Source organism: Pholcus phalangioides, unplaced genomic scaffold (assembly GCF_987345545.1).
Source record: "Pholcus phalangioides strain wild (caught in Gottingen) unplaced genomic scaffold, Ppha-v1.0 ptg000017l_1, whole genome shotgun sequence".
Classification (NCBI taxonomy): domain Eukaryota; kingdom Metazoa; phylum Arthropoda; class Arachnida; order Araneae; family Pholcidae; genus Pholcus; species Pholcus phalangioides.
The window spans coordinates 29,319,277-29,328,594 of record NW_028301610.1 but is presented as its reverse complement, the minus strand read 5'-3'; the positions used below and the strand labels follow the sequence as shown (position 1 = coordinate 29,328,594).

Genomic DNA, 9,318 nt, shown 5'->3' with positions numbered 1-9,318 from the left:
GCGGACCCTTCACAAAATAAAAATTAATGAGACCATAACTTTTGAATTTCTTTTGTGATAGATTATTTCACTTCCCACAAAATTACATATTTTTCACAAAATTAATGATCCTTTTCTCAAAAATAAGTAAAATTTTCACAAAAGCGGGGACCCTACAAAAAACTCTGAACAGACCCCTGATTAAGTTTATATTATGTAGGCTATATTATATGTTTTTCTTATTGCCAGCATTAGTTTTTCATACTTTGTTGATAATGTGTATGCAAGGACCATAACTATGATTTTTGTTGATTCGGGCAATCCATAATCGAAACTCGGCCCAAGCCGGTGCCAAGCCCGGTTGAAAAATGAGGAGGCAGATTATGGAACTTTTTTTTTCCTTTTAATTTTAAGGATTTTACTTTTTAATTGTTCAATGAACCATTTTCTGGCTAGATGGCAGTGATAGAAAATTTTATAAGAATATGAAACCGGTGATCATTGTAGTTCTGCTGTGATGGGACAGTGACGTAGGGGAAAAAGAAGTCATTTTTTTCTGGTGAGTCTTTTTTTAAAAAAGTTTTCTGTTTTTACTCATATTATATCAAAGTATCTTCTATTATATTGATAATATTTTTATTGATTAATCCTCGTATGACATCAATCATATTTATTGATTCATCCTTGTATTGCATCACCAACAAGCATCAAGTTTCTAAGTAAAAAATAATTTACCTGAATTCTTTCAAGTGTACTTCATTTATATCTGGCAACTGTTTTTCAAAAACTGTTCTTGTGGACCTTAGCTCGTTTAGTGTCAAAAAAATGGTGTGGCTTTTATTTCAGTGCTAGATGACGTAAAATTTTGAATAGAGCTTAACAAATGGGAGATAGTTTGTTCAGAGTTACTAGTCTGGTCAGTGTAAGGGATTCGATGAGAGGACCTGATTTCCGCATGGGCATTTGCTCAGGACCCCATGTTTTATTTGGGCCCCCAAATTTATAATATATATATTACTCAAATTTTTATAAATTTTATTTTTTGAAATTTTGGAAAATCAAAGAATTTTCCCTAAATCACATACTATTTCCAAAGTGGCCATTATTAGCAAAACCCTATTAAATATAAATTTTATTACACCTATTTCATTATACCTATCAGTAATAGACTTTACACCGCATGTAATTACAGTAGCAATATTAACTCCATGACAAAAATGTTTCAATGTGTCAGTCTTTTGTCCAATTCCTCAATTTCACTCACATATTTATGACTGTAAAATGATTTATGAAATGATAAGAAAATTTCCATGTTTGATCAGTATTAAATCCCCACATCTTCATGAAAATTCTGCATATTTACAATGCAAAACTTTATGCATATGATCTTTTTCACACGAACTGCAACAATTTTCGTTCTTGGGACAGGTTAGCATAGCTACCAACTTTGGCGAATGATAATTAGGGGAATTTTGGTGCAGACCCAAATTCCGTACAAAAATAAATATATAAGGGATTTTTGGAAAACAGTATATATATATGTAGGGATTTTTCTAAGAAGTAAACAGACCTCCGCCTGGCGGTCGAGTGGTGTGCAGGTCTGGGTTTGAATCCAGATTCCAGCATGAATGTCTACTAATGCTAACAAATTCCCAGGACTGATCATGCTGATCCCTTGGGAATACGTGAGGATTACGTTAAAAAAAGTAAGGATTTTACCCCTTTGCAAAAATGTGACATTGTGCAAGCCATCGTCGATTAGTGTTCAAGTTGGCAATCATTGGCAACCAGAAAGTTAAATTACCAGTCATTACTACTTTCTAATCAAATCACACCAACAAAAAAAAATCTCCATTGGGTCCAAAATGGGATGTATGGTCCCAATAGTCCTTGACTTGTATATGAGCATATACAAGTCCTCTCACCAATTTTGGATATCAAAAGGCTGAATTTATGCCGGCTGTTTGGTGAATTTTGCTTTTCCTCTCAAAACGAAATATCTCTTTGTGATGTGACACAATGATGACAATTTATATCACGCTTGTGACATTTTGAAGATTATGAAAGAAAGTTTTTTCGGGTAAATTCTTTGGGAATATTTTTTCTCCTAAAAAGTAGGGATTTTTTACAATCACAGTCGAAATTTGGGAGATTAAATAAATTTCTGGGAGATGGAGTAGAAATCTTGGGGACTTGGCAGTTATGGGTTGGTGTCACACACAAATGGTTAATAATACTAGAGGTTTAGAAGAGACATTTCCAAATGTTGAGACAGCAGTGAATCACCATTGACAACATCACCAAAATATCAAACTGTTCTAGAGAAAGATCATTTTTCTTATTAAAAAGCATTAAATCATCATAAAGCTTTATTACGAAAAATATATTGGGCCCAAAGAGATTTTGTCTGCTAATGAGGAGTTTTTGTTAATGGATTGTAAAATATATTGAGGCCTTGTCAACATAATTCAAAATAGTGTCTGTTAACAGCAGGTGTCTGTTATCAAAGGTTCCACTGTAAAAAAGATATTCTATTTCAACGAATTTATTAATCCATTGATTGTGGTTACAATGAATGAACCACACAGAACACATGGCTGCTAGCATAAATCTTAAGTGATTTGAAACACATCTTGAAGGAATGCTCCCGTCCATGAACATTTGTATATAGTTATCAACATGAAATTTGAGCTTTATGATTGACCTCCAGCAGCTTTCTCATTAAATTGAAGAGAAACAGATTACTTTCACAGTACCCATTACTTTAGATATTATAAACTTTTTTGCATCAAGTTCTTTTCATATTAAAAACTAAACGGGTAAACAGAAGAGATGCCAATAAATGCTTTAACTATGTTGTTTGAAATGATAAAAGAGAGTAATAAAAAATAAGGGGGGGAAAAAGATGCATACTAATAATTTACTCAAAATGCTTGAATAAAAACATCAATGTATGCTAACTAGAATTTACACAAGCGAGAACAATCCTCACATTCCTATACTTTAATCCATATCACATTAACTTCCATCAACTTTCATCTACCAAGTATCATCCTTGTTAGGAACATCTTTGCTTGCCTTTTTGCTTTCTTTCCTGTCGATGAAATTTTTCAACCATGGGTAGGTCTCAACAAGCTTGGGATAGTTGAAGTACCATTCATTGGATGCTCCCTGACGACTGGATTCTCCAGAGGTAGATGCTTGCTGTTGTTGACTAGCACCTGCTACTGGAACTGCTGGCTGTAGGAGTTTGAATTTTGCTTTCAAGTTTTGTAACCTATTTTTCAAGTGTGAAAAACAAAACACCACTTCGTGTTTGTGAAAAGGATCCTCCATCTTCCGTCCATCCAGATCCTCATTCTGCTCACAGCTAGCCAAATAAGCATCATAATGCACAGAAAACATATCTTGCATGAGATTATAAAATGGCTCCGGCATGTTGCTGCTGTCAAAGGTGGTTCTTTCCAGCATGTCACAGACTGCCACCCTGATAGTCTCGTGCCGAATTAACTGGTTATACTTATGGCTGGCCTCCTCATCAATTGGTTCATCAATCTCACTGTAGTAAGGCTTATTTCCAAGCAGGGACTGTATACACAAAAGCAGACTGGGCAGACTCAGAGCAGGGGTCCACTGTGATTCAGCATGTGTATTCAGAATGCTCAGGCAAACTGAGCCATCGCTGTACATGAAATGGTGGAACTTCACCTTCCTTTGGCCGGTTGTCATCAGAATCACCTTTGGTGGATTTATAGGATAATTGGGTGGGCAGCTCATAACGAAATAGAAGAAACCTCCCTCATACGGTGTGCCTATTGGTCCCACGATCATAGCGTGGATTACAGTCATATCCGACTCGTCCGGTAAGATGAATATACCCGGCAGTGGATCTTTGTAAAACGACTTTAAGTCCTCCATAATGCGGTGGGAGCACAAATTACCAGCCCGATTCATTTCCCTAGTTCGTAATTATCACTATTCACTTCACAGGGATTTGGAACGAGGCCGTCAACGGACGTTACGCTTGACTTCTGTCCTTTTGTACCAACCTAGGACGGACGTTACGCTGATCGGAACTGCAACTTTATTGCACTGACTTGACTTGACCGTGTTATTTAGCGTTTTATGTTATCATGCCGTTTCCTCCCCACTAGCCCATCCTGATTATGAGGCTTTTTGGATCACGTGATATTTCCCTTTTTTTGAGGGACATACAAGGTAACCAATATGGCGACTTCCTGTGCGATGCATGAAAGAAACAAATCTAAATTAAAGAAACATAGAAATGAATCGTTTTTCTTCTTTTTAATAGAAGCTAGAAAATTTTTTTTTTTTTTAACTTGAAGTTATCGATCTGCCTTTTTTTCCTTCAAAAAATGCTTGATTAAAGCTGCGGAATTTCTTCAATGTAATTTATATGGGCTCATAATCAATTTGAAACATCCTAAACTATATGGATTGATGCAATTGGATGCCTCAATATTTCGAAAATCAAAGATTCAATTTTTAAAATTATTGATGTGACGGAAAACCCCACTAAATTTCTGCATTTCTACGCTAAAATCGGCAATTTTAACATTGATCTCTCTGGGGATCATCCAGTGTGTGTTCCTCAGGAGTGATGCTGATGATGATTATGAGGTCTATTCGAAAAGCCTCATAGGATATACAAGACTTCCCCTGCTCGAGAATATTCTACTATGGATGGATCGTGCGTTTCCATCCTGCGGTTGACCCAAAACAAGCAACCAATGAAAAAGCAGTAATTTATGACGTCAGTATAAACAAAAAGGGTCCCGCTCTCGCTTTCTGCCGTCTTTCCCTCTTTTTGATTGCCTTGTTTATCAGATGATGCTTTTTTTGCTTTGTGCATACGCAGGATCGACTTTTCAGGATGGGGGGGCACAAGGAATTTTTTCCAGAGACATTTTGAGTATTTTTTGAATATAAATTACTTTTTATTTAACAACACACAAGAAGATTCTATTCTAAAGGCTGAGAATCATTCTGTATGCATTTGAAAAATTATCAAAATAAAGTTACAGTATTAATTTTTTCTTCAAAAAATTAACTTTTGAATCAGCTGAACTAAGATTGCATTAGGGGAAAAAAGGACAACTTCAAAATAATTAGTGTAGAGAAGAAAATCTAATACTGTAATTTCTAATAAGTAAATTCTAAATTTTTCTCGCCATTATGACATAAGTCACCAAATCGACTTGAAAATTACTTTACGCAGGACAAGTCACATACACACGATGAAGGGGCAGCCCTTTTGATATAACGTCATAAAATGCTGCTTTTTCATTGGTTGCTTGTTTTGGGTCATTCTCGGGATGAAGACGCACGTACTATGTTACGGTCCATGTCTGGCGTTTTTGCAAGGTGATGTCTGAAGCCTGGACAATGTGGTAAGTGACCGGCCGCTTCGTATAAAAGACACCAGACTTCGGATTCGGACCGTACTTCAGTTCCTACTTTCAACAATGGTCAACAATTTCTAGGTCTGTTTTATCGTTATCGGAGTAACCATGCGTCCTACATTTAACGGAACTTCTCGTGTTTCACAAAATTTCGGTCATTTCATCAGTTTGATAAAAATGTCTGATTTTGCAGGGCCGTAACTAGGTGAATTTATAACTATCTTTTTGTTCCCATTTAAAATATGCCACCCCCCTCAATTTTGCCGCCCGGAGCAGTTGTTCCCTTTTGCTCCCGCTAGTTCCGGCTCTGTGTTTCGTCTCATATGTTCACGCTAACTCGAATTCGTTATCTTTTATTAAATATTGGATATAAACTGTTTTTATTTCTTTGAGAAATATTTTATTTACGTATTTGTTATGTCCAACTTATTTTTATGAATTTTGAAAAAAAATCCGAAAGTAAATGCGCTTTCATGTTTAATGTAAATTTAGTAATTTATTAACACATCATGAGCGGTCATTGAAATCTCAGTCCAACTTCGTCTTACTGGAATTCAAAACTCGTTCTTCAGCTGCAGAAGTTGCCGAGTATGGAATTTTTTTTTTTAACATTTTTAAAACGTGGTGAAATGGTATTGGAATTTGTTCTATATTCTTCCGTTTGTCTACTAATGAAAGGGGAAAAGAAGCTACAAAAAAGAAGGGCGATAGGGTTGCAACATCCCGCCAGTGTTGCGCTGAAAAAAAAAGATAAAACACTTCTACCATTATTGCTGAAAATCGCCAGCGCAAAAACTCGGGACACGCATTACCGCACCATGCCAGAACCGCAGATAGGTCGTTAGTTGGCCGTTTCTCTGTTCATACCCCTCTGCTGGTAAGGCCGGTTTACACTCGTTAAGTGATTAAGTAGGTAACTAAATTTTAAGTTACCGATTGTTCAAAAAAGTGTCCACACGATAGATCAAGTAGATGCTCTTTGGGTAACTTATGGAGGCCTAGCGCATGCGCATAGGGCCTGCTCAAAGGCAGGGAGAGGGATTTTTTTTTTAAAGCTTATAGCTCTCACCAATATACGTAATTCATGAGAAATTTCACACATTCGCGGGAAAAATTTTATGTGGGAAACTTCTTGGCGTGTGTAGGAAATTCTAAGGGTTCGTCAAACTTGAAAATTATTTTAAATTTTATTTTTATGAATTTATTGCAGTTATTTTTATGTTAAATAATTACTTGATTATGGATTTCTACCAATAAATGGCAGCAAATTCGTTTAGGATGAGGGAAATATTCCAAATCCGTCCAATTTTGAATATATAATAAATTCTCCACACCAGCACCAGATATTTTTGAATCTTCAATTTTTTCAACTTCTGGGAGCACGTCGATCGAATACTCCACAGCTTCCGCTATTTCCAACATCGATTGATTTTTAGCTTGTTTTTCTATAGTTAACCAAACATTTGTGGCGAAGATACTCTTCAACAAACTTGAAGGTTGTGTCCTCTGGCCACTTCGCTATCCTATATTTTCGCGGAATTCTAGCTAAACAGAAGACGACGAGCATAAACAGGTTCACGCTTAAGATCAAAGTAACCCCCCCCCCCCCAAGAGTGGCAGGCCACGCCCACAGGTGCATGCTCATAGGTCTACTTAACGGAAAAAATAGAATCCGGTTTATGCCCCAGATCCCACTGCGTCGCGGCAGAGGCGACAGCGCTCGAGGGGGAATCGAAAATCTATAGGTTTATACTCTAATCTTAAGCGCACCAACTTGCCGCTTTTTCTGTTTGCGGCAGAGGCGGCAACATTTCTACCACGAAAATTCACGTTTTCTTTGCTGCGGAAGGGCGTGAAAGCCTTTGTGTAATCTATTGAAAGGTCTATTATGCGTTCCCACAACGCTGAGACGAGATTTTCGTCTGTATTGTCTCCCACTGTCTACGACAAAGGAATTGCTCTTCCAAGGTTGCAAGAGAAAGAAGAGATGGAAAGGAAAATCACAAGACACTGAACTTGGCGTTTTTCAAGTGCTGGCAACTGAATGAGTTGTTACTGTATTTCCAAACTAGATGTGGGATTCTTTTCGGCGAAAAAATACCAATCTATTTTCGAAGCAAACTCAGCTACATAATTAAATTAATTACTGGCAAAATTTTCTTAATCTTTGAGAACGCGATTTTAGTTTTTTTTAATGTGAATTTCAAAATGTCTAGTTTGTTTTTTTACCATTGCCCCCCCCCCCCCCACACACACACACAGTCTGCTGCAGAGCTTCTAGGCAAGGGACCTTTCATCCTAAAGAGGGGGGCGAGGCCAGATCTGTGGCGGGCCTCAGGACAGATTGTTCACGGGCTCTCACAAATTAATTTATAGTGTAGAAAGCAGTGCTGTCTTAAGAGCATCATGGGTTCCCTGGCCAAGTGTTTTTTCGGAGGCTCTACGTAGCAATTTCTTGAAAATTTCAACCGGTTCTCATTTTTGTGAGACCCTTCACTTGAGGCCCCGGACGTGTACGAGTGGTCCCATGCGTTAAGACGGCACTGATGGAAATACAAAAAATAAGAATTGTTCTGGAACCCCAGGCTGCAGCCCTGTTAGCCCCACCCTTGGGGGAGGGGGGGGCATGACTTGACTGCAAATTCCGGCTTGTCTCGGATGACAAAGTATCTAGTTGCGGTCCTGTTCGGAATAGGGAGACAAATAGATACTTCAAGGCTGTGGTGGGGGGATATTGAAGGACCGGACGCACTTCGCTTCCCGAAATAGCGTATATAGATATCGAATCGTTCCCGAAAGATATAGATATATACATATCTATATAAATTTTATAACAATAACAGGAGGTCTGCCTACAAGCGTATAATAGTTCATTTCATTCTAAATAATTGTTCATTTTTTCCTAAATATATATGTTACAAGTAATATATTGTATCATTTAGAGAAGAATGTTTCTGATATACCACTAAAGGGTGCAAAAAACCATAAAAAACAGAGTTGCAGTCAATCGTCTGGCGTATCGATGATTCTCTCATAGGAGATTTTTCCGCGATCGATGTATTATTGCAGAAGTAGGGGGGAGGGGTTGAAAGTTTTTCGCTACTGGTCCCGCGGACCACAATTTTTTTCTCAGCAGTCCGTTTGTTTAATCAGTGGTCTCAGACTAACGGACTACCAATGATTTTGAACGTGGATTCTGAACATGACCGTATCAAGTCATAGGCAGGGGCAGCTCTTGGGCCGCACGGGGTGTGCGAAATCCGAGTTAAGAGGGCAAAAAAAGCTTCGCAGAACCAAGAATAACGTGGTCGTGGTTCGTCAAAAATGCGTCTCGCAGTGACAGATTTTTTTCTCGAACAGCCATGATACATTATCTCACCCGAGTACAGCCTATGAGTTCGACATGTACATAGAAAATCCAGTTAGTGCATGGAGGTATTATTTAGTGGAGATGGTACCGCGGCAAAGATCAAATGATTCCGGGTTGCCTTTCCCTGGCATTTGTCGCGTTTCCATTCGGCACAAACATTGTAAGCGCCTAATGGTTTCTAAGAGAATTTTCTGAACTTAAGAGGCCTCTTTCAAATTTCGAGTTAGTTTCAAATGCCAAATAATGTTGCAGATAGACTATATTACCAAGAAAATCTCATTTGCAAATTTTTAGTATCTAATGCAATTTAGCGGGAGAAAAAAACGATTTCCTCCAAGCATTATATTTGTGTATAAGAATGGATAATATTGTGGTTTCTTCTCCATCTGTATGAGTATTTCATGCTTTGGAATCGTATTATACTCAACTACAGATAGGACCGTATATACAGTATCATGCGGCCCCCGCAAACTGATGTTCTGAGGTCAGGGCCTGACTTTCATATGGGCCCCCCCCCCGGGAAAAGCAAAATTTTTGGGACTCCCT

The 9,318-nt window shown here is 37.9% G+C and overlaps 1 protein-coding gene and 1 pseudogene across 1 annotated transcript in view; one reads left to right on the top strand and one right to left on the bottom strand.

Moving 5' to 3' along the window:
• Positions 1 to 341: 341 nt before the first annotated feature.
• The window catches only part of LOC149072872 (uncharacterized), a 33,527-nt gene continuing 24,550 nt past the window's right edge, over positions 342 to 9,318 (top strand). Inside the window, exon 1 of the mRNA XM_089246549.1 lies at positions 342 to 538. The gene's annotated coding sequence lies outside the window, so the exon portion shown is untranslated. The remainder of the gene's footprint in view (positions 539 to 9,318) is intronic.
• LOC149072873 (ubiquitin-conjugating enzyme E2 Z pseudogene) lies at positions 3,019 to 3,897 on the bottom strand (annotated as a pseudogene).